Genomic DNA, 25,016 nt, shown 5'->3' with positions numbered 1-25,016 from the left:
TGCCCCAAGGCAAAGTTTTGAGAAGGAATTGAAAACCAGCACTCCTTGCAGGCAATGTGTGGACTCTGAAGCGGGCTGCCAGGTGCTCTGTGAGACCGCGGTGGTGCTGCCTGGGAAGACAGCTACCATCATCTTTTCTTTAAATGGCCACATCCAGGGCCCTCAGCCTGGTTTGAAATAGCTGCCCCTTCTGCAGAGCATGCCAGGAGCTGCTGCCAATGAGAATAGGCTGGGCTGGGGTCCAACAGAGACCAGAGAGACACATCTGGCCAGCATGGCTTGGGTGTGCAGGGAGCACTAGGGTAGTGATGTTTCTGGGGTTCTGGGATGACAAGATTGGCAAACTCACCCAGCCTGCCCTCACCCTTCCCCAGGCCTGGGCTGACACACATAGAAAGTCAGACAGAAAAAAGTTTCTTTTATTTCTTCTTCTTCTTCTTTTTTTTTTTTTCAATGTATACCTTGGTTAATGCCTCACAGACACCAGCACTGAGCCTCACACAGGGAGCACACCATAAGCGAGACACCAGGTATCAGGAGGCATCTAAAATGTGACGGAAAGGAGGAGGTGTGGAAAAACTCCAGAGTTTAGAAGGGAAAGGGGTGGACCCTCCAAACAAGGTGAAATGCTTTCAGCAGTTTCTCTCCCTGCACTGTCAATGACCAGGATCACTTTCGAATATAGGGGTGCAAAATTTCAAAGACCTAAAGGTGAGGAAGGAGGGGAGTCTTGGAGCTTGAAGTGCCTGGCAAATGAGGCAGCGGAGACAGTGAGCGTTACAGTCTTGAGAGCCTGAGGGCCCGACCTCAGGGAAAGGCAGGGAGACTGCAGCAGGATCAGAGACAAATTGCAGCGAGTTTTCAAGAGGCTGGGGAACAAGAGGTCAGCAACGGAGAGGCCGCAGCGGCCTCCACTGACAGCTCAGGCAGTTGATGGATGCCAGAAGGAGGTGACCAGGCTCCATGTGGATAGGAGCCAGGGGGCTGTGCACCCCACTCAGTGCTGACAGCCAAGGGGGACGGGGGACCCAGAAGAAAACAGCTCTGCTGTTTCAACACGGGGAGGACAGCCACCCCCTGCCTGAGGCATTCCTGAAGACTTGGAGCCCCACTGGGCCTGGGGAGGCAGGCTGTGGGCAGTTGGCCCCTGGTCACTGCTTTGCAAGAGCTGTTCTTGCCCCTCTGTCTGACTCCGTGGCATCCTCACACTCCCTCAAGTCGCACTCCCTGTCTGCACAGATGCGACTATTTTTCTGGAGAGATGGAATTCAGCACAATAAAGCTAGTTACAAAACAGACACTTGTTAAAGGACGTAGCAAAATCCGGTTTTCCAAACCTAGTACTTTTATCATACAAACACCAGAGGCTCTAAGTGATCTTGGAGCCCAGTGGGGGTCCAGTGCTTCTGGTAGCAGAAAACTCTTCTTCATGTATAACCTTCCTTAGAAAGCTGAATGTAGGACCAATGAAAGAAAAGCCACTGTGGCTGGGGTAAAGGAGGTGGATCTCACCCCTGCCTACCCCCTTCCCTCTCCCCATCCCTGCCAGTGAGCCCCAGGTTTCCACAAATCAGAGTTTGGAAACTGATGGATTTGTCCGATCCCCTCAATTTTCAAATAGAAAAATGGGATCACAGAGAGAAAAGGGCGCTTGTTCGAGACCACACAGCACTCCAGAGTTTGGGACCTAGAACACAGTAAGAGAGGAACAGTCCTGGTCATTATTTTTCTAGTATCAGAAAACCATGGCGCATCCGACGTGTGAACAGAGGTGCCAGGAGTCCCCAAACAGTCTCAGGCAAAGTTCCTTCCCCTTGGAGAAGCTGCACGCCCTCCAGTAAAGAGAAATCCTCTTATTGCTGCAGAAACTGCTCTTCTTCTTCCTGGACTGCCTTCTTGGGTCTTTCCCTCCCTTTCTTTTCAACAGTCAGAGCAGACGCAGCCCCAAACAGTTCCCCGACACAGAGCCTGGAGCCCTCACTCCCTGCCCCTAATTACCCTGTGATAGATGTTGGCGTTGCTGCTAAAGGTATCTGCGTTCAGGCTTTATGGTCATTTTCCAACAGCCCAGACCTTTTAAACTCTCTTGTGGGAGCAGGTTAAGATGATTATGCAGATGGATGGACCCCGGTGCAATATTATGTCAGCAATGGAGATGTAGGAGCTGCAAATGGGCCATGATTACCACCAAGAGGAGGCTGCTGCGGCCACTGCACGCCGAAGGGAAGTGCACAAGATCCCTGGGCTCCAAGAGCAGCCTCAGACACAACACACAGTCACACACATTCCTCCTCAGCCTCTCTAGTTACTTATCTGGCTACAGTCAGACTCTGTTCCCGTGGAAACGTGAAAAGTCAACGATGGCTGTTGGGATGCCAGGAAGACACAGGTCTGCTGGAAAGAGAAGCAGCCAGAACCCAGGGAGGTCCTGCTCTCCAGCTGACTTGATGGGGCTGGGGAGAACCAAGTCAGATGCAGAGCTGGACCCCAAAGGACAGCACAAAGAGCAGTCCTGGGGACCAGCAGGCTCCAGTCAATCGCTAGACAAGGGTGAGGTTACACACCATGGTGTTGATGCTGCAGTCCTGGGCACCTCCTAGAAATGGGCTATGCATTGGGCTCTGTGCTTCCTAGCAGACAAAGCAGAGAGGAAGACGCAGTCTCATTCAGCCTGGTTTCCACAGATGAAAAGGAACTCTCCATAATCAGCCCTCCTTTTCCTGGTTCTAAAGGTGAGAAAAATGTCTCCCAGCAATTTCCTTAGCACTCTTCCTCCTGCAATAGGCACAATAACTAGCTTCTTAGGGGCTGCTTCTCCCAACATCCTGCCTTCAATACAAGCCCATGGTACCACACCTAAGTGGAGCTAGGTGGCAAGGCAATGCTACCTGGAACAGAACACACGGCAAGGTAGGGGATGGTCTGACTTCAAATGAAGGAAAGGCATGGGCTTTTCTGGGAGATGGATGGGCAGCACAACCTTCTGGTAACCCTCCAGAAACAGAGGATCTCCTTCAGACTGCAGAGTTTATGGTTGTCATCTTGGAAGGGAACCAGCAGGGCAAACATGCTATGTTCCAAGCAGTGGGGGTGGGTGATGTATGTGGAGCACCTGGAGAATACAGGTCCCAAACAGCAAGACTTACAGCAGTAGGAGCGTTGAACACATGGTTGCTCCAGGCTCACCCTGGCCTTGGCCTTTGTAACTAATCTTAAGACCACCCGTGAATGGGGTTGATGTTCCATGCTGAAGACCCATGTCTGGGCTATCTCCAGGGCTGGGTGGAGCCTGGGCCTGAGAAGAAACAGCCATGGGAAGCCAGGGGGCAGTGATGGGGGAACCAGGACAGGGAGGCCACTGCCTTTCCCATACAGATCCCTCCCCTATGTCTGAGTTTAGGAGCTTAAGGAAGCCCAGGACCTGCATCTTCTGAAGCCAGGAACTGGAAACAGACAGAAGTGGATTATTTCTTGTGACAGAAGCAGGGAATCAAAGCCATCATCCCGCACCATGATTAGAAGCCCTCATTAGCCAGGCATCCAGTGTCAGGCACTGTCCTGAGTAACGTGTGTTAATCACACCTCCCTATGCCTCATAATGAGCCTGTGAGGGAGATGTAATTATCCCTAGTTTACAGGTGGGGATACCAAGGCCTAGAGAAGCTGTATGACTTCCCCAGGGGTACCCAAGGTGCAAAGGGGCAGGCCTGGCAGAGGGAGCCTGCATAGGAGCCCAATAGACTGAAAGAATCAGCATCAAATGGCCCAGGCTTTGGAGCCAAGCTCATCTGGACTGGAAACCCAACATGGCTACACCTCACTGTGTGACCTCAGCCAAGTGATTTAACCGCTATGAGCTTCAGGTTCTTCATCTGGAAGTTGATGTTAATTATACCCATCCTCAAGAGTTATTGTCAAGACGAGTGAGGTGATGCAGGAAGTGCCCTAGACCCACCACGGCAGGGGCCCACTAACTGTGAGAGAGGGTCGCACTCTGGGAAGGTGAGGGCTGCCCTGTCTAGTGTATCCCTCTACCCGCAGGGTCTCTGAAGGCTGGCACAAGATAAATAGGCACTGGTGAAATAGCTGGGGAGCGAACGTGGGCTTTTTTCTTATTGAAAAGCAACATATGCTCATAGAACATGAGAAATGGAAACACGCAATTTTAAAATGTCATGCCAGAGTCCCACCTCCAAAAAAAAAAAAATCCCTGTTCTGCTTTTTCTTTTAGGTAAATCATTCGAGTCCTGTGAATTCCTCATCCCCAGCCAAGATTTGTGCCCCTGGTATTTTAGCCAAAGACTCCCCCAGACAAACCAAGCCAGGAATTGTCCTGATGCTCAAGCCCCTCCTATGAAAGCCCACTGGAGTTAGGACCCAAAGGGAGCTGCCTCGTCCTCCATCCTGCTCGGATCTCTGCTGCCCACCCATCACCCCCACCTGCTCTGCTGCAATCAATATGGGAAGTCCTCCATTCTCAGAAATGCTGGCTACTCAAGTGCTTGCAGCTTCAGAGCTGCCACCATGTGAAGAAAGTGTCCAACTAGACCCTTCAAAACAGAAGCCTCGGGGTGGAGGGAGGAGTGCCCAACAGCTCACTCTGAGATGTTTCTGGGAAGTGCTCCCTACCGTGGCACGGTCTCCAGGACTGTTCATGACCTGCTCCCTGCCTGTCCCTCACCCCTTCCCATCATGTCATCTCCTCTATGCTCCAGTCACACTCAGCATCTTTGCATTCAGCCCCCACTTTCATGTTTCATTTCCTCAACGTAAAATGTTCTTCTTGTGTCTGAGTGGCAAACTCCTACTCATCCTTCAAGGTCCCACTCAGACACCACCTCTTCCAAGCCAGGAAGCTTCCCCTAAACCCCCAAAGTTGGTGATTTGGCCCTGCCCTGTGTTTCCACATCCCTGGGCTTGCCTCCACTGCAGTCCGACCACCCTAGTATCACAGTCTGGTCATTTGGCGGATGCGGGATGGTGGCTGGTAACTGTTGGAGAACTCTGCCACTTCTCAGTGAGTGCAGTGGGAGCTGTCCCATGTCTATGCCCCCCAGGGTTGAGAGCAGGGCCTGGGACAGAGTCAGGCTCACTGAATGTCCAGGGTAGGAAAGTAGGGAAGACATAATGGGGAGGAGGACTACTGGGTGGGGAGACAACAGGAAGCTGAGTGGGACCCTCCTGTGGGTCTGGGGTTGGCTACTTGGGCCCGCAATGTGATGAAGAAACACCAACTCCACAATGAGAAAGCTGTTGACAAGCAGGCCCAGCTGGCTGTCTATGGGACGATCACCAACTGCCCTCTGCTTCATCTCACCCCTGTCCCCATCTAGAAGCACTCAGGAGAGGCAAGAGGGAAAACTGCTGAGTTGTATGGCCTTGCGCAAGGGCAGAATTCATGGTGAGAAAAATGTGCTCCTCCCCTAAGCCAAGCAGGAGAAAGGCCTCCCGGAGAATCATGCCTAGAGACAGGGATGCCTCCAGGAAAAGGAGATTAGCACCTCCCCACCCCAGCTGGATGCTAGCTGAATGTGGAAGTGGCAAGTGTGGCCTAGGGGAAGGCATGGCATACGCCCCTGGAATGTAAACACAGGAAGTGGTGCCTCCTTGTCAGGCAGTCTCTGCAGGAAGGAGGCTGCAGCTTACTGTAGAGGCCTGCACTTGCAAAATGAAAACAGACTAAAGCTTAGAGGGCTGGGAATAGGATGAGGGATCACTGACCCCATTTTTCCTGGCTTTTCCAGGAGAAAGGACCCACGGAGAGGACCTTGAGGCTCCACATACACAAGCGCAGAAGTTAGAGCTGGGCAGGAGGTGTGGGCTGCCCGGGTGGCTGCCACCCAGATGAGGTCCTTCCTGGGGCACACTCAGGAATGAGAGAGGTGAAGTGAAGCTGGACACTGCCCCTGAAGAATCCACACTCACCTTCTGCATGGAGACTGCCACTAGAGACGAGCCACCACTGGGATGGGCAGACGCACACCAGGCAGATGCAGCCTTAACCAGCCCAAGCAAAAGCCGGCCATCTCACTGAGAGGAGGTGAGTGAAGCAAGATGGTCTCCACCCTTCCCATCCTGGAAAACCCAAGAAAGGAGGAAGAAGAATGGCCTCAAGATGAAAAGGCCATTTCTCCTTCCCCACTCCAAGGAGACAGGCTTGACACAGCGGTGAGACTGCTGTTTCTTGTCAGACCAGAGAAGGTCCTGATACATGAAAGTGGCCAGAAGTTATGGGACAAAAGGAGTCAACAGAGTGAGGGGGACATGAGAAAACAAAACCTTGTAATAACTCCATTCCACTGCGTGGGATCTTCACTAAACTAGTTACAGGGGAAGAAAGAGAGGCAGATGAAAGAGGTGTTGCAAGAAATGAAAAGAAAGAAAGAATGGGGCAGGAAGGGAAGGTAGACTTGGACATCGGAAGTCAACACTCAGAAGCAGGTACTAAAGCCAGCACCCAGGTGTCCACATCCTGCTAGGTATTGCTAATCTAAGCTGAGCCTCTCAGCAGCTGGGCAAGAGCTCCCCTGAACCCCTGGAAATAGGTCTGCATTCCAGGAAAGGGCCCCCACTCAACCCAAGCTGCACATCAGAGTCACCTGGAGAATCTTTAAAAAATATCTACCCTGACCCTGCTCAGACCAACAGAACCCAGCCTGGTCAGAGGGCTGGGAAATGATCAGTTTAAAAACTCCTCAAGGGATTCGAATGTTCACCCAGGATTGAAAACCATAAGAAAAGATGACTCTCAAAGGTTGGTCTTTGGACCAGAAGCAGCAGCAGCACCTGGGAACTTATAGGAATTCAGATTCTCAGGCCCTGCCCCTCCTCCACTGAATCAGAGACCCTGGAAGTGGGGCCCAGCAATTGGTTTTGACAAGTGTTTCAGGTGATTCTGACATGAGTCAAAGTCTGCAAACCACTGGACTAGAGTCTATCTGAAGAGAGAAGGTGAAGCGGGGGAGGAGGGAGGAAGTGGTGGTGTGGGCTGTGGGGTAAGGAGAACTGTGGGAGCACGGGGCAGTGAGGCCCTTTCCAGGCAAACAACCTAGGTCCCTGACATCCCATCCAGGCCCACATCCCCACGTCCCCCTCTCTCCAGTTATTCAGCTCCCCGAAGATCCGTGGGGCAAGCCACGAGCACAAGGCATCCTGCGATGCAGAGGGTCTTACTCCAGCACAAAATGCTGAGCTCCTGTGAACACGGTCCATGGATTCACTCTTGGTTTCCAAGGCACGTCAGGAGTGAGGGGAGCTGCTAGCGCTCCCATTAACCAACCCTGATTAAATCAGCTGGGCTTCTCAAAGGGTAGCACCACACAAATGGAAACTAATCATAATAATTTACTAATTGTCTCCAAGCTGGAGTCACTCTAATCTCCATGGACAAAAGATAGCAATTAAAAGTCTTCCAAATTCTGAGAGCTGAGGCTGTACCCTTCTCCCAGCCAGGAGGGTGCAGGTGGCAGGGAGCTGTTCTGAGGACCAGAGAAGCAAGGCAGAGGAAAGGGTACAGGGATGGATGCCTCCTGGATGGGGAGGTAGGCAATGATGAGAAGGTCCAGGAACTGAGGCAGGGAATGGCTGCCACCCAGGCTTACTGCTGGGAGTCCTACAAAAGCTCAGCTTGCGGTGGTCAAACTCGCTGGCCCTGGCTTTTATGCAGCAACTAGCTTCTGAGCCACCTCCTCCAGGAAGCCTTCCCAGGCAGCTGCATGAGAAAATGGGCTGAACACACAGGTGTGGAGCTAAACATTGGGAATGTTCTATTCCTATGCACCAACGAGCTTTAACCTTGTTTTACAGTGGAAGAATCTGAGGCTCCAAGAGATACCATGACTTGGCCAAGGTCACGCAGTCACCTGGAGAGACAGCTGGGATTAAAACCCAGGTCTGCAAACACAAGACTCTTCTCCGAGGCAGAGCTAGAGGAGCGCGTGGGAAAGTAGCTGTTCTTTCAAAGCACTTTCTACCCAAGTGTCATCTTTTCAACTATTTTTAAGGTAATAAGTTGACAGGAGAGTTGTTTTGACTATGGTGAGAAGTCATTAAAGAAAGCAGTGTAAAAACAAGCCTGTAAGACACACAGAGCAGGCAGGCAGAGGGGTTGGAACTTTCTACACGCTGGCTCCCGCTGAGCAATGCGCAGGACCCAACCCCCGGGACCCGCCCCCAGGCTCCCTCCTGCTCACCTCTAAAGCAGCTTCTCTTCTCCAGAAGCCCCCCCTAATCTCCTATTACCAGTTCCCAGACCCACTTATGTGAGACTTGACAGCTCCCTGTCTAGACTGCAGACTCCTAAAGTCTTAATTGCTCTTTCATCAACAGAGAAGGGCTGCTTCTTCGTCAAGCAGCCAACCACTCAGGAGTCCTTGTTGAGCTCCTATGGGGTACCAGGCTGCGCAGGGATTCAGAGATGCCTGAGGATTTGATGGATCATCTGGGGTCAGAGGAGGACAGTTCAGGCACTGCTTGGCCCAGGACTCGTGCCAGATGTGAGGATCCCAGCAAAAGTGAGACTCAAGCCTTCTAGATGCTGCACTGGCCCCCCTCCGCCCAGAGGGAGGGTGAGGAGAGAAACTGGCTGCAAACAGCCTCCCCACATTGCCTTTCAACAACCCATTCTCAAGGTGCAACAGCCTCAGAGTCCTCCAGACTGATGCCTTGGCACCCACTCCCCTCAGCAGGGATTCCTGGGCCCTCACCTATCACTCCACTCCTTTATTGAGCACTAGTATGTGCTGGGCACTGTGCTCAGCTCTGGGAGAGTGGACAAGATTCACACGGCCCTTATCTTGGAGTGTAGCCTCTAGTGTTGTAGTGATCTGCTAATTTAAGGGTATGGGTTAATGGGTTACTAATGCTCCATGGGTCCAGCTCCCACTGGCTGTCTGCTTTCTCCCTATCCTGTCTTCTAGACTCCTCAGCCCCAACTCTGAGCCCACGTAGGCAGCCCCCTCTCCCATAGCAGTCGGCTCTGGGCACCAGCGCTGCCTTTTCTCCCAGCCCATCCACTTCAGCCTCCGTGCAATGTGCTTATCACCATCTGGCTTCATGAGCTGTGGCTACAGCTGAGTGATGATGCCATGTCTCCTGGGGAAGACTAGGGCAGGGGGTCCTTGGGCACCTTTGGTGCCTGTCCCCAAAGGATGGTTCCTCAGGGCTTAATGGAACCACAACCACCCCCTCGCTTCCAGGGCAGAAAACAAGAGTCCTTCTCTGTCATCATTCTGGAAAGGATGGCTCCCTGGGGACAAGGCTCTGGGTTGTCACAAACAGGATTGTCAAACCAAGAGCCATTTACTCATTGCACAATTGCCTAAATGTCTCTGATTTTTTTAAAATCATTGATTGTGCACAACGTGTCAAGCCTGTCACTGGCTTCCACCTTGAATCCCCACCACCACCTTCTGCAGGGAAGAAGCTGGGTTCAGGGTGGGAAGGGCACTGTTCAGTAACCCAACAAGCCCAGAGATGCTGGAATCCAGCCCCAGCCTGGCTCCAGGCGCAGACCCCTGCCCATGGGCACCTTGCCTGCAGTCGCTACCTTTGCCACTACTCTCTTAGCTTCTCCAGGCAGGGGAAGGCATCAGCCTTGCTGCGGGTGCCTGGGGGATGTACTGTGGATTAACTACCTGAAGCCATGCCTCGCTCTCTCTCCCAGCCACCACTGCGGCAGCAACTGCAGTCAAGATGAAATAGAGCCTCAGAAAAACCAGCAGAGGCGAGGCCATAAACCATCTCTCTCTGCCAGGAATTGCCCAGTGCCTCTCATAGGAGGGGGAATGACTGTCTCAGGATATGGCAGCTAGAATAGGAGAGGGGGGAGTGAAGGGGTCCCTCCTTGATCCACACCATACCCTGGGAGGTTGGAAGGGGGAGAGGGGAAAAATGGATGTTCTGCTAGACAGAGGCCAGATGCTGTTCTATGGACTGCAAGCAGGGAAAGGGTGGCGGGTGGGGCGAGCCAGTCCCGTCTGCAGCTTTCTGCATTGAGGGACCTCTGGCATTGGCCATATTTCTGTAGGAGAGCCCCATGGTGGCCTAATAACAGAATAGTGAGGGCTGTACTGTACTGATATGTCCCTCAAATCTGCCTGAGGAGGGAATCATGCCTTCCAGAGAGGAGAACAATGGACACCCAGCTGAGGATGTGTGTGAGCATGTGTGTGTGTACATGTCAGCATTCTCCCAGACACTGCCAAAGGAAGAGATCAATTTAGAGAATTAGAGGCCAGCCCACTTTGCATGGCTTCTAGGAGGCATGTACGGTAAATAAGGATTCGAGAAAAGAAATGTTGCATCATTCAATTAATTTTAGCCTTGAATCACAGCGACTGGGTGGGGGAGATCGTGGGGAGAGAGTAATCAATACCAAGCATTCAGCTTGCTAACATGAAGCACATTTCATACAAAGCTGGACATTTTTCTCCTTGTCATTCAGAATTATCTTAATTATTGTTTCAAGGAACAGCCTTATATAGCATCATCTAGTAGTCCGGGAGGCGGCTCTGAAACTCGTCACTGGAATAATTTATGATTTTTCTTTCTAACATCTTGGTCTTGTTTGATATGCTTGCCATTTCTCCCTGACAGGGAGGTCGATTAAATCACATTTATATTGTAAACGTATGCATTGCTTTTTACCCAAGGCGCTGGATGAAGAGATACAGGGGCCTCAAGGGAGGGAGAAGCCAATCCACTTTCATATTGCAAATTTCTGCTGTTCGGAAGAAATGAATGGTTGCCAGGGAGAACTGGGAATTACTTGAGGATGCAAAATGTTATTTTAGAATCCTTTTGAGAGGGTTTTTCCCTCCCCCACCTCCTCCGGCATTTTCACATCTCTGGCTGCTAATGGGGGACAGCACCAGTCTCTATACAAATGCCGAAAGAATGTACTTCACTGGCATTCTTCAGGGGATTGGCCTGAGCCAAATTTGGGCTGGCCAACCTTTAAACAGGCTGCCTCTTGGCCTCAAAGCTGGGCAGGGGACATGCAGAGAAAAAAGGAGCCATTCACATTCTGCAAGGCATTTCATCCTCCCATCAGAGGCTAGATGGGGCCACACTCCGGAAGCTCGTTGTTGGATTTGGGTTGGGAGGGGGCTTGTAAATAACAGAAAGTGTTCAAAATGAAGAGTGGAAAGGTCATTAACGGGACCAGGAAGAAGTGACGCTGCACCATCATTAACCTAACCGAACTAATTAGGAAACATTCAGGTTTTATAAATTATGCAAGACGCTCAATTTATACTTTTTCAAATTCCTACCATAACATAGATAATGAGGGAACATTTACAGTAACAGCGTAACCTAATCAAGAAACCCTTTCATTAGCATGAAATCTTCCAACACGGTGTTTGCGAGCACAACAAACGGAATTATAGAAGCCAGGGGAGGACACGGGGAAGGCTGGATTGCAGGGAGGTTGGGAGGGAAGTGCTGACTTCACATTTGGCTGAGCCCAGGGCTCTAAGAAACCTCCCCCTCCCACCGTGGACATGAAATGTTTTCCCCAGGTTGAGTCTTCCAAAAGAGGCAGAAAGGTTCCACTCACTTCCCAGCCCACTCTGGGTGATTTATAACCGCCTTCTCTGTACTGACCTTCTAATACTAGAAGACTGATAGCCACAGCTCAGACTAGCCCTTTCTCCGGGCCAAAAATACTCACAGAGGTCACGGGTCAGGCTCCCATAGAAGGTGCCATCCTCCATAAATGTTAGACACATGCCTTCAGTTCCGCTGCCCGTGGTTACGTTGCCTGGTGGTTTGAGCCTGCTGCCAGTGGACAAAAGGCAAGGGGCATGGTCCAGGGGCTACCATGCAATCACAGAATTCAAGGGGACCCCACCACATTGTCCCAGATCTGTGGAGCCCATTGAACCCCCACATAAGAACTCAATGCCTCCTGGAGAAGCAGCATCCATGCTGGAAAGTCAGAAAGGCTCTCAAAGGCTCCCATGGGGAAGAGAAGAGGAGCATTGGCTGCCCCTGACCTCCACCACCACTGGCCCACTCCATAGTGGGTTGAATGGTAGTTCCTGTATTAGTCAGCTCAGGCTGCCATTAAAAAAATACTACAGACTGGGTAGCTTATAAAACAACAAAAATTTATTTCCCATGTTCTAGAAGAGTCCAAAATCAAGGTGTTGGTCAGGTAGCTTTCATCCTGAGGCTTCTTCGCATGGGCTCATAGGCAGCCGAGTTCTCACTCTCTGCTCACATGGCCTCTTCTTCCTGCAAGCTCTCTGGTTTCTCCTGTAACAAGATCACTAATCCCATCACCTCACAAAGGCCTCATTTCCAAGTGCTATCACACTGGGGGTTAGGACTTCAATGTATGAATTTTGGGGGGATGCAGATATCCAGTCCATAACACCCCCATACTCAGAGCATGTGCATGTGACCTTATGTGGGATAAGAGTCTTTGCAGATGTAACTCAAAGGAAGGATTTGGATGATATCACACTGGACTGTCAGAGTAGGCCCTCAATCCAAATCAAGACACAGAGGAGCAGGCCATGAGAAGACAGGCAGAGACTGGAGTGACGAGTCCACAGCCCAGAGCAGTGCCAGCATTGCCAACAGCCACCAGGAGCTAAGAGAGGCAAGGAAGGATTCTTCCCTAGAGCTGTCAGACAGAATGCAACCCCACTATCTTTTTTTTTATTTTTTATTCTTGAAATGAAGTTTTGCTCTCGTTGCCCAGGCTGGAGTGCAATGGCCTGATCTCGGCTCACTACAACCTCTCCTCCCAGGTTCAAGGGATTCTCCCGCTTCAGCCTCCCGAGTAGCTGGGATTACGAGCATCTGCCACCAGGCCCAGGTAAATTTTTTGTATTTTTAGTTGAGACTGTTGGCCAGGCTGGTCTCAAACTCTTGACCTAAGGTGATCCACCCACCTTGGCCTCCCAAAGTGCTGGGATTACAGGCATGAGCCACCGTGCCTGGCCCTGCTATCTTGATTTTGGATTTCTGACTTTCAGAACTGTAAGACAGTAAATTTCTGTTGTTTAAAGTCACCAAGTTTGTGGTCATTTGTGACAGCAGCCCAGGAAACCTATGTACTCCCTAAGCCTTAGTGTCTATCATCTGCAGTGGCAAAAGTATGCCCCGCACATACAAAGCACTCTATCAATGTGAGCAGTGATATTGGGGGACCCCAGATCTGCCTCTGAGTTCTAAGCATTGGCCCTAGCTCTAACCCACTAGGGTCTCCTGCCTTCAGAAACTTGAAGACAGGAAACTGTTATGCTAACCATTAAATACCCCTCATTCTTTCTATTGCCTCCTGAATGACATAGTTGAGCATCACCTCACTATTCTGACCGCTATCTTCTGGGCAAGCCAAGGTGTAAGCCATGAGATGAACACAGGTAGAACACAACAGAACTGTCAATTCACTTATTCTAGAGCCATCCATTTATTCACCCATCATTCATTCATTCATCTATTGAACAAAAAATATGAAAAATCTTCTAAGTGGCAGGAGCCATGCTTGGAGCCAGGGATATGGTGCTGAAAAGGCAGAGTCCCTCTCTTTGCTGAGTTTACGCTTTAGGCTCGCCTTCATCCTACTTCTACCACCCAATGAGGACCCCATTTTGTGAGTAAGGGCCCAACTTAGTTCTAAGTTTCTGGAGATCCTGGGGCCTTGTATGGGTCCAAGCCCGGGCATCCGTGATTCTGTCTCATTCATCAGGTCTGGTTTCCCCGCCACCACCCTCCTCCCTGTGCACTGGGGATATTTCAAATGCTGCCACGGAGATTACCTTTGCTATAACCGTTCGGAGCGTGAGCTCCAATTACCCCATCTCTGGTTCTCTGGCCCAGGGAAACCCACGTCAGCACTGGGGAATGTTCTCTCCCACATCATTACCCAGGTTTCCATATTCCCTCCAGTAATTTGCAGGCTGCAGACTGTAAATTCTGCCAGGAGGAGCCAGGGACTGTGGAGTCCTGCTTTCCCTCCTTAGCCGTGTGGGAGGGATGGTTCCTGGGCTTCTCTCCCTCTCCTCTTACCACTTGCAAAGAAAAGGGAAAGAAGCAAAATGTTTCCAAAATTACTCCCAAATGTTCCTCTAAAAACCTTCAGCTGACCCTGAATGCCCGTGAACTATTCATAAGGCGGCAATTTCATAAATCTTGGTCAGTGAGCATAAATCTCTGCTTTGGGGGTGGGGTGGTTATGGCCTCAGTTTTGGCCAGAATTTATACAGATATTCCCAAACATGTAGCTGTTCGACACCAGAACAGCACATCTGGATAAGAGGTTAAAGGTTTCACATCCAGAGGTTTGGAGGTCAGGCCAAGACAGCGCAAACCAGTAGCTGAGATGACTGCCTTCTAAGGGCATCCCCTTTAGCAGCCGGTGGAAGGAAAGCACCCGAGCCCCATGCCTGGCACCAATTCCCACAAGTCCACAGAGCCAGCCAGTAGAAAGAGACCTCTCCATTTTATAGATGAGGGAATGAGGCCCCCAGAGGCCAGAGAAGGAAAGAGCTTAGAATTAACAGATGTCTTGATTAGACTATTTTTGAAGCTAGATGGGGGGATGATGTGATCCAGTGTGGTCAGCAGGACACAAGGGTCATCTCCATCCAATGGCAGGGCCAATAGAGGCCTGGCAAGGTGCCATACAGAACTCGCAGCCCTCATCAGTCATTGCAGAACCAGGGATGTAGACCCAGCCATAGCTCTTTCCTCCACCACAATCGCCTCTCCACCCACCGGTCTATGTTGAGTTTGAATATTGCCCAGCTCTGGAGGTGAGAAGAAGAGATGTGTATTCACCTCTGAACATTGGGTCTTAGATATTTCATGGGCACAAGTAAAAGGTTGAGAGGCAATATAGGTTTTAATTGCATCATTTTTGCACTTTAAATTTAATAAGAGTAAGAGGTGAGGGTGTGGGTTGGGAGGAAGTACAAAAAGGGCTGTCTCTCAAAGTCTAGATAAGGTTGAGGCTGCAAAAGGAAAATGAGCAAGGCTGGAAGTCCATACAAGTCAGTGCAGAAGAGGCTCTTCTGCTTATTGGCTGTTGCTTATGGTTGCTTGAAGTCCCTGGGCCTTAGTTTCTTCATCTGTAAAATGAGGAGAATAACCACTACCCTTTAGGGTTATTGTAAAGCTTAAAATACTATGATATGAGCAAAGAGAAAAGCACAGTACCTGGTGTATTCTAAGCATGCCAACATTGTTGGCCAGTACTTAAGGCTGCAGCTAGAAAAGACAGTGTGTGGGATAGCAGGGAGGAGGTGTGGCCAAAGCAGCGGAGGGAGTGGGACTGATAATGCTGTACACATGCAACCTTCCAATGCCACATGGGGAGTGTCAACTTGATACAGTGGGAACATGTGACTCACCTTGAGCCTGGATGACAGGATGAAGGTGCTGTTTGGGGGTTATAAAGGGTTTTTGAAGGCTAGAAGATCCTGGTCCACTCCAGAAGACTACTTGGTCAGTGAGTAGCAGTAGTGGTCCTCCCTCTCCCAAGGCCATGCCTTGGACATTGGTTGACTTTACACTAGTCCTCCCCAAAGCCACACGTGGTATCCATCTTTGGTTCCTCTGCACACAGTATGTGGCCATGTATAGCTCTGGTTAAGCAGATATGACTTACTATTAAATATATCTATATCTAAGTATCTACACATATATAAAATTATGTATATATATATATGATCTCCTCTCTTGCATTATAAACGATAATTTAGAAAGTGGTGCTACAAAACCATTTCAACTTTCTGTCAAGGAGATTTCATTCTATCATCCATTATCAATCACCCATGCTTCATCCATCCATCCATCCATCCTCACATGCTTTTAGCTGTCACATGCCGCACAGTAGCTACTCATGTATAAAAACCAGTGTTTTATAATACTCCCTGCTTTTCCCTAACCCCCTTAAAAATAATCTGCCTCACCCCAACCACCATTATCTAAGAGATCATCTTCTGTACCACCTGACCCTGTCCCCCCAGACACCAAGCCCTGGTGCTGATCCAAGAGTACTGCATCCATTCGTTGGCCAGCAACCTTTGTTGTGTTGAGTTGGATTATAAATTCCTTTCTTAGAAATTGAGATCCAAAGAACTAGGAAACTGTGAGAGGTAGCAAAAGGGCCAGGAGCCCAAAGTTCACAGGCATGTAATGGAGAAGCTTAGCCAAATTGGACTTTGACAAACCCAAGTTTCCAGGGAGTAGAAGTTATGAACAGAAGGAGGAAGCCAATCTGAGGATGGAGGAGGGCAGAACCAGTGTGCAGGGAGAAGCAGTAACACCTGAACAGAAAGAAGCTGCTCCACACAGCACTGTAATTCCTCACTGGACTCAATCCTGTGAGGCCCCACTAGGGTGCAAGTCCTGTGTCTGGAACCCCATGATAGCCTTGTATTCTCCAAGTGTCTGAGCAGGTCTCTATCCGTGGCAATTAAATGAGCCCAACTGAAGGTGTCTGTGATTGTGTCTCCAACCAGTCTTTGCTAGTTCACAGGGTCCATCCTCTCCTCCTCCAAGATACACAGGAGTAACAACTTTCCAATGCACAGCCCTCTCTTGTGATCTCTGTGTCCTGGCTACAAGTGAAAGGGGGAAGTCACGGCATAGAAATGCCCAGATCCATGCCAAAGTCATTAGCTGCAATACTTTATTGACAAGTCACAGCTCACCTGCTGATGAAATGTGAGTTGCCACACCATGGTGGAACACACTCTGAGCTATTGGATTTTTGTTACCTGCCAGGGACACAAAAGTAAACAACATTGAAGATGGAAGAGAGAAGCAAGCAAAGTTTGTTGGGGGCCAGAAGAGACAGCAACCAGGGAAGATCAAGGAGGCGTCCCAAAGGGGAGGCCTTCTTAGCTAGATCTTGATAGAATATCCCCCTTGGGAAGGGTGGGGAGAGGGCAGGAAGGGCATTCCGGGCAACAGAATGGCATAGGTTAAGGTACGGGGGCATGAACGCATCAAGCTTATCTGGAGAATGCTGATGTATCCTATCAACCTCAGCTGGACTCATCATCTATCAGCTGTGGCCACTAATACCTCTGCGGAACATGGGCTGTAGGGGAACATGGGCTGTCCTTTAAAATTCAGCTCACTTCCCCCAGCATCACTTTTTGTAGCACCACTTTCTAGATTATAGTTTATAATGCAAGAGAGAAGGAGATCATATATATATATATATATATATATATATATATATATATATATATACACACACACACACACACAATTTTATATATGTATACATACATAGATATAGATATATTTAATAGTAAGTCATATCTGCTTAACCAGAGCCATACATGGCCACATGCTGTGTGCAGAGGAACCAAAGATGGATACCATGTGTGGCTTTGGGGAGGACTAGTGTAAAGTCAACCAATGTCCAAGGCATGGCCTTGGGAGAGAGAGGACCACTACTGCTACTCACTGACCAAGTAGTCTTCTGGAGTGGACCAGGATCTTCTAGCCTTCAAAAACCCTTTATAACCCCCAAACGGCACCTTCATCCTGTCATCCAGGCTCAAGGTGAGTCATGTGTTCCCACTGTATCAAGTTGACACTCCCCATGTGGCATTGGAAGGTTGCATGTGTACAGCATTATCAGTCCCACTCCCTCCACTGCTTTGGCCACACCTCCTCCCTGCTATCCCACACACTGTCTTTTCTAGCTGCAGCCTTAAGTACTGGCCAACAATGTTGGCATGCTTAGAATATACCAGGTACTGTGCTTTTCTCTTTGCTCATATCAAGGAAGAAATGCAGGCATATTTCCTTTCATATTCCATTCTTTGCTCCTGTCTATTAAAGGCCAGTGATGTCATCAGATGTTATTGTTATGTGATACAATATCCTGGGGATGGGCTCCCTCCAAATTTCACAGCAGAGGTGCTTGTGGCCTAGAAAGGTGAAGCAATTTACCTGAGGTCACCTAGCAAGACAATGAAACAGCCATGACAAAGATCCATTTTTGCTAACCCCAGACCCCTAGCATCTTCCACTAGACCCTTCCCAGGGCAGTCAGCTGTGAGCATCTTTTGATTCTCTCCCCAATGGACTCTATAGCAAGGCCTTCCAGGGCTTGGCCTTTCATTATGTTTAATGCTGTTTACATATGAGAGAGAAGATACCAAAGGCACAGGAGGTATAAAAGGGCACTGTGTCCAATTTCAAGCCCCTGGAGGCCACATTCTCTTCCCTTTCCTGCTCTACTTCTCCCCCAAATCCTCCTGGTTGTTAGGAAAATAATCGAGGCCACCATCTGACTCCCATCTGAGGGCTGGGGCTGGGTCAGGGAACTGATGGCCTCTCCTGGCAGTGATGGAGGGGCTGGAGGCAGAGAGGGTGAGAAATGCAATTTCACAGATGAGTTTGAGGTGCGATGGGGGAGGGGCTGTGGGGCAGAGGGGAGAGGGGATGCCTTGTCACAGGAGGAAGGAGCAATTAGTGTGGATTGCTGCAGAGGGTTATAGCAGCCTCTGGCTACTCCACGGAGCCTGCAGGAAATTGAACTCTCTTGCCCATGGGCTTCTACAGAGGGTTAGTTCTTTCTTAGGGGAATAGCTTTTCCCCCTACTGATTCTCCCTGTCCTTTAAAATTCAGCTCACTTCCCCCAGGAAGCATTCCTTGACACCCCTCAAGGCTGAGCTACAAACCCCTCCTCACCTACAGTCTCCAGATATTCATCCACCTCAGCCCTTATTGCATAGTGTTGGAATTGCATGCACACATGCATGTGTGTGCATGTGCATGCATGCATATATGCATTTGTGTATGTGCGTGTTGATGTGTGTGCTTTGGTTCCTCACTGGACATGGGCTGCTTGAGGGGAAGCACCAGATCCATGCCATTTCTGTATCCCAAGAAAAAACCTCAACCTGTGAAGGTTGAACAAGTGAATGAAAAAACTTAAGGGGGAACCTAACAAATGAACTGTCTTCAGGACACCACTTGGAGGACAGGGACCTGCTCTGAGATGATCTGTCCACCCCCACTAGCACCTAGCTCTTCTGAGGGTAGGGATTTGGTCCAGATCCAACATCTCTAGGAGCCCACTGTATAGAGCAAGCTTTCCCAACCCCAGCACTGTTCACATCTTGGGGCAGATTGTTCTTTGCTGTGGAGACGGATTCTGTGCTTTGTAGAATGTGTAGCAGCATCCCCGGCCTCTACCCATTAGATGCCAGTAGTAGCCACTGTCTCCCAGCTGTAACAATCAAAAATGTCTCCAGACATTGCCAAATGTCCCCCAGTGGGTAAGGTTGGCAGGGCACAAAATAGCCCCTGGTTGAGAACCACAGGTGAGAGTATACCTGGCACAGAGTCAGCACCACCTAATATTGTCGACTAATTGGCTGACCTTTCAGAGAGTGGGGCCATCTCTGGCTTGCCCAGAATGCCTGCCAACCCAGGACTTTGGCACCTGGGTCAGGATTGAAATGCCAGAGGAGTGTGAGGGCAGAACTTTCAGTCCCCATCCACAAGATCAGAAGTCAGCGCTGCACAAAGATAGATTGTGGAATCTGGGCTCACTGCTTTGAGAGAGTTGCCAGCCTCCCCTGGCAGGCAGGAGTCACCTTTAACACACTCCAGCCTGGGCCTGAGATGGTAAGGATGGCACTTCCTGCTCCATCACTCAGCATTCACACACCTAATGGAGACTGACTCCAATTCCTGAACAGAGAATAACCACCCCCATGGCTCCTCTGTGCAGCCTATTTCTCCAATGGTGCCTGAGGTAATACCCAGCTCTCAGGTGAGCTCAGCTAAACTAGGCCAAGTCTTTTGGCATTTTTCCAAAATGCCTCCTTCTGAGATCAATGTGTAATTGTTGTCTCAAGAAGAGGCTACTAAATTCTCCAGCCCCTAAGCCACAGTGGATGGTAAGGAATGGGACTTGGAGGCTCTCCACTTGGTGGGAGAATAGAGAAATTTTGTGTGTGTGCACGTGTGTGTGTGTATGTGTGTGTGTGTGTGTGTGTGTGTGTATGCATCCCATTTACCTTTCCTGAGAGGGTATGGGACTGAGACCAGAGGCTGAAGGCTGCCAGGACAATGTCCCAGGAGTTGGGGGTGGTGAGGAGACAGTTATGACTTGGCTGAGGCAGACAATTGCAGAAGTACAAAGTAGAAGCTGGGCATGTTTTCAGAAATTGGACCACCCATCGAGAAAAGTGGAGAATGAGAAGATCCCTGAGGGCTGAAGGGCCTTCCTATGCAGTCCCTGCACCAATCAGCATCAGCATGCCGGGCACTCCTACTGGAACCAGGAATACGGGAACAACAATGGTGATCATTACAGGGCTGAGACTGAGAGGCCATCTAAGGACTCATTCAACTGAATCCACTGGTGTTTTTCCAGCAACTACATTGTCAGCATCTCAAGGGCAGGGACCAGACACCTCACATTATGTTATCTCCCACAGTGCTTTGCATATGGTACAGACAGTGATAAGCGATTCCGGATCCGTGCTTGATGGTTAAGACACCTGATGCATATTTACTTAGAAAAGTGGGCTTTTGGATACAGTTGGACCCCTTTGGCTTTCTGGCTTCAGGCCAGGTATACCTGCTGATTGCTGGGAGACAAGAACCAAGAGGCAGTTCTGACCATTCTTCCATTCAAAAAATAATCCTGAGAACCTTCTGGGTGACCTGGACCCCCTGCCATGTACATCCACCCTCTACAGGGAGCTGGGGATACATGATAATAAGAGAGAGAGGTTCCCTTCCTCCGTGGTGCTGAACAACTCCCAGAGTGCGAGGGACACAGCCACTACTTGGGAGGGAGTGTGGATGGAAGGGGTGTACACGTCAGGAAGGCACCAACTGGACTAGCTGGAGGGCCCTGCCACAGCAATCCTTCTAGATAGAATCGCAATATACACCCATCCCTCCCACTTCAGCTCACTAAAATAGCCCTTCTCCTCCGACCCTGCCTGCTGCACTCAGCATGCAGACCCACCTGCAGGATTTTCTCCACTCTCCGGAGGACTGAGATGCCCAAATTACAGCCCACTTTCTGTCTAAGCCATCTATTTACCTAACCAGAAGACCCCTATGGACTTACCAGTAACTGCAGTAATCCATGATCCACGGAGTTCAGGCCCCACAAAAGGCTTTTAACTGTGCAAGGGCCCACACACAAAATTACATGCCTCTATAAACAACCTGAATCAACCTATATAAGAAGTAAAGAGACCGAATCAGTAATTTTTAAACTATCCAAAAAGAAAACCCCAAACTCTGATCACTTCACCACTGTCTTCTACCAATCATTCAGAAAACAACCAATACCAATTTTTCATAAACTCTTCCAAAAACACAGAGGAGAAGGGAATCCTCTCAACTCATTTTATGAAGCCAGTATTACCCTGATATCAAACCCAAAAACATGACAAGAAAACCACAGAGCAATATCACTTATAAATATAGATGCAATAATCAGATCTTCAGCAAAATACTAGCAAACCAAATCCAGCAACATATAAAAGCATATAAAAAGAATCATATACCATGGACTAATTGAGATTTATCCCAGAGACACAAAATTGGTTTAACATCTGAAAAGTCAATTAATATAATACATTGTATCAACAGAACAAAACAAAAATCACATGGCCATCTCAACAGATGCATAAAACTCATTTGAAAAAACATCAACAGTTTCATGATCAAAAACATGAAATGAACTAGGAATAGAAAAGAACTTCCTCAGTCTGACAAAGAGTGTCTATGAAAAACCCACAGCTACTTCATTTATTTTTTGAGACAGGCACTCTCTTTGTCACCCAAGCTGGAATGTAGTGACACAAACATGGCTCACTGCAGCCTCAACCTCCCGCCTCAGCTCCCCAAGTAGCAGGGACTACAGGTGCATGCCACCATACTTGGCTGGCTTGCTTGCTTATTTATTTATTTATTTATTTATTTATTTATTTATTTTGTAGAGACAGGGTTTTGTCATGTTGCTCAGTTGCCCAGACTGGTCTCAAACTCCTGAACTCAGGAGATCTACCTGCCTCGGCCTTTCAAAGTGTTGAGATTATAGGTGTGACTCACTATGCCCATCCTTACTTCATATTTAATGGTAAAAGACAGGGTGCTTTCCTCCTAAGATCAGGAAAAAGGTAAGGATGTCTAGTTTTACCAGTCCTATTCAACATTGTACTGGTGATTCTAGCTAGGGCAATTAGGCAAGAAAAAGAAATAGAAGTTATCCAGATTGGAAAGAAAGAAGCAAAACATGAAGATGGCATGACCTTATGTAGAGAAAATCCTAAAGAATTCACTGAAACTATTAAAATTAGTAAACAAGTTCAACAAGGTTGCAAGATACAAAATCAATATACAAAAACCAATCATTTTTCTATATACTGTCAATGAAAAATCCAAAAATAAAATCAGGAAAACAATAATTCCATTTGCAATATCATCAAAAAGAACAAAATACTTAGGAATAAACTTAAAAAGAGAAATGTAAAATTGCACTCTGAAAACAACAAAATATTGTTGAAAGAAATTAAAGATCTAAATAAATAGAAAAAAAAAATCTCACGTTCATGATTTGAAAGACTTAATATTGTTAAGATAATAACACTCCCCAAACCAATCTACAGATTTAAGCCAATCTCTATCAGAATCCCAGCTAGGTTTTTTGTAGAAACTGAGAAACTGATTCTAAAATTCATATGGAATTGGACAGGATAAAGAAGAGCCAAAACAATCTGGGAAAAAGAAGCACAAAGTAGGAAGATTCACAGTTTCTGATTTCAGAACTTACTGCAAAGCAACAGTAATCGAGACAGTGTGGTCCTGGCACAAGGATAAACGTATATGTCAATGAAATATAATTAAAAGTCCAAAAATTAACCCATAAACCTATCATCAACTGATTTTGGACAAGGGTTACAATGTGACAGTTCCATGGGAAAATATGAATAGTCCTTTCAACAAAACGGAGCTGGGAGAGCTGGATAAGCACATGCCCAGGAATGAAGTCAGAGGCCAGGCACAGTGGCTCATGCCTATAATTCCAGCTCTTTGGGAGGCTGAGGTGGGCAGATTGCTTGAGTCCAGGAGTTTGGGACCAGCCTGGGCAACATGGCAAAACCCCTGTCTCCACAAAAAATACAAAAATTAGCCGGGCTGGTGGCATGCACCTGTGGTCCCAGCTACTCAGGAGGCTGAAGTGGTAGGCTGAAGTTGAAGGATTACATGAGCCCAGGGAGGTCAAGGCTGCAGTCAGCCATGATCGTGCCACTGCACTCCAGCCTGGGTGACAAAGTGAGACCCTGTCTCAAAAAAAAAAAAAAAAGAATGAAGTTAGATGCCTACCTCACACCATATGCAAAAATTAACTCAAAATGGAGCAAAGACCTAAATGTGAGAGCAAAAACTATAAAATTATTAAAGAAAACCTAAGAGTAAGTCTTTGTGATCTTGGACTTGATAAATAATTGTTAGATATGACATTAAAAGAACAAGCAATAAAAAATAGATAAATTGAACTTCATCAAAATTGAAAGCTTCTGTGCTTCAAAGGGCACCACCAAGGAAGTGAAAAGAGAGCCCACATAATGGGAGAAAATATTTGCAAATCATATATTATTTGATAAAACATTTGAATCTAGAATATATAATGAATTCTTACAATGCAATAATAAAGGACTAATTACCCAATTAATAAAGATGCAAAAGATCTGAATAGATCTGTACTTCAAAAAAAGATACACGAATAGCCAATAAACACATAAAAGATGGTCAATATTACTAGTCAATATCATTAGTCATTAAAGAAGTGCAAATTCAAACCATGATAAGGTAGTACTTATACTCACTAGCATAGCTGGAATTTAAAAATCAGATAACAGTGTTGGATGTGAAGAAATTAAAACCCTCATACACTACTTATGGGAGTTTAAAATGGTGTGGCCACTTCGGAAAACTGTCTGGCAGCTCTTCAACTGATTAAACTGTAAAGCTACCATATGACCCAGCAATTCACTCCTAAGTAGATACTCAAGAGAAATGAAAACATACGTCCATACAGAAACTCACACATGAATGTTTATAGCAGCATTATGTATAATAGACAAAAGGTGGAAACAACCCAAATGTGCGTCAAAGGACAAAAAGATAAAGAAAATGTGGTGTATTTATATAATGGAATATTATTTAGCCATAAAAAGGGATGAAGTACTGATTCATGCCACAGTGTGGATGAACTTTTAAAACATTATGCTAAGTTAAAAAAATCAGTCACAAAATACTGTATGATTTTGTTCATATGAAAAATCTGTAGAAATAAAAAATGGGGGCCAGGCACAGCGGTTCACACCTGTAATCCCAGTGCTTTAGGAGGCCAAGTAGAGCAGATTGCCTGAGCTCAGGAGTTTAAAACCAGCCTGGGCAACATGGTGAAACCCTGTCTCTACTAAAAATATTTTTTAAATTAGCTGGGCATGGTGGTGCATGCATGTAATCTCAGCTACTGGGGAGCCTGAGGCAGGAGAATCACTTGAACCTGGGAGGCGGAGGTTGCAGTGAACTGAGATCGTGCCACTGCACTCCACCCTGGGTGACAGAGTGAGACTCTATCTCCAGAAAAGAAAAGAAAATAGATTAGTGGTTTCTTAGGGCTAGGGATGCAGGATAGGGGTACAGGGAGGTAATAGTTAAAGGATACAGAGGGGGTTTTTCGAGATGATGATAATGTTCTAAAATTGTGATGGTTACACATATCTGTGAACATACCCCAAACCATTGAATTGTATCCTTTAAATGGGCAAATTGTACAGTATGTAAATTATGTCTCAATAAAGCTGTTTTAGAAAACTTATTTTTTAAGAAAAGAAAAAACCACATGCCCTCTAACACATGGGATGGGTTAGAATTTTAGCAGAGACATCTTCCACTCTAACCTTGTCATTTTGTGAACTGGGAAACAGGGGGGACCAGAGAAGGGTCTTAACCAAACCTAAGTCACACAGCATGTAGGTAGCAG

At 47.9% G+C, this 25,016-nt stretch overlaps 1 non-coding gene across 1 annotated transcript; it reads right to left on the bottom strand.

The window, feature by feature from the left end:
- Window positions 1–569: 569 nt before the first annotated feature.
- On the bottom strand, window positions 570–687 carry LOC115831336. The gene has a single exon (XR_004026854.1). It is a non-coding gene; the product is annotated as a small nucleolar RNA SNORA71 (small nucleolar RNA).
- Window positions 688–25,016: the final 24,329 nt, after the last annotated feature.

The sequence above is a fragment of the Nomascus leucogenys genome, chromosome 18 (assembly GCF_006542625.1).
Source record: "Nomascus leucogenys isolate Asia chromosome 18, Asia_NLE_v1, whole genome shotgun sequence".
Lineage (NCBI taxonomy): Eukaryota > Metazoa > Chordata > Mammalia > Primates > Hylobatidae > Nomascus > Nomascus leucogenys.
The sequence above is the reverse complement of the archived record's forward strand: the minus strand, read 5'-3'. Positions and strand labels throughout refer to the sequence as shown.